Source organism: Atta colombica, unplaced genomic scaffold, assembly GCF_001594045.1.
Source record: "Atta colombica isolate Treedump-2 unplaced genomic scaffold, Acol1.0 scaffold126, whole genome shotgun sequence".
NCBI lineage: Eukaryota > Metazoa > Arthropoda > Insecta > Hymenoptera > Formicidae > Atta > Atta colombica.
The window spans coordinates 4,816,898-4,817,821 of NW_017259213.1; the positions used below are offsets into that span (position 1 = coordinate 4,816,898).

The 924-nt window shown below is 36.3% G+C and overlaps 1 protein-coding gene across 2 annotated transcripts in view; it reads left to right on the forward strand.

The window, feature by feature from the left end:
• The window catches only part of LOC108684092 (ELAV-like protein 3), a 49,108-nt gene that overhangs the window by 4,989 nt on the left and 43,195 nt on the right, over nucleotides 1-924 (forward strand). Inside the window, exon 1 of one of the 2 annotated variants that reach the window (XM_018188172.1) lies at nucleotides 270-327. The exons of the other annotated variant lie outside the window; for it this stretch is intronic. The gene's annotated coding sequence lies outside the window, so the exon portion shown is untranslated. Of the gene's footprint in view, nucleotides 1-269; nucleotides 328-924 lie in introns of those variants that run through there. 2 annotated transcript variants of the gene reach the window in all.

Consider the following 924-nt stretch of genomic DNA (forward strand, 5'->3'; position numbering starts at 1 on the left):
ACCGACCCGCTCTCTCACGCACAACTATCTCACGTACAAGCGTACACCTACACGTATACACGCACACGGTAAATTCGTTTGTTCGTTGTTCGTGGTTGAATTCGCAAGCACGATTAATATACCGACTCTTCCGTCGCCGTTTGTCGTCGTCGTACGTTAAATGTACGGACACACCCGCGTCCAGTCTCCGAATATCCTTAGGTCCGAATTCAGCCAGGTGTAAACGGGCCATCGCGTAGTACCTGCGTCTTCTGTCCATCCAATGCGCGCGTGCCTCGAGCGCGGGTTCGTTGAGTTTTAGGAAACGTAATTGTCGCATTCTCTCAGGTACGTGCAATGCCAATCACTGTCGATCATCGTTGTTGGCGGAGGCGCCACTTTTCCCGAAATGCATCTGGAGAACATGGTCGATCACCACGTGTGATTGTGTTCGGTGTGCTTATCAGAGATCAAGAAATGCAGAGTGTCTAAGAAATCAATCTTGTGTATTAATCGATTACGATCATGTTTCCTAATTATAACTTGTCACATTAAATCAGTTTCAAAAAATTAAAGAATTTTCTGGATTAAAGAATTATTGATTAGACACTAATGATGTTTTCTTTTTATTCCATTCGTCTTAAAATTGAATAACTGACATGAATATGAGATTAAAAGTTTTTATAATTTTAGTATAATCTAAAATCTCTAATAATCTTTATAATTTTATGTGTGACACAAATTTCATCGTACGGAGTTTACGTAAAGCTCTAGATGCAATTCGGAAATGGTGTATTAATGATGTGACAGCATGCTCTATTTATTTTATTTAATGTTTAATAATTATAATATATTTTTATTATAATATATTATTATTAATATAGTTATCTTTGAATGTAATAGTTATATCATATATATAAAATTGACAACAATATTATAAACAAT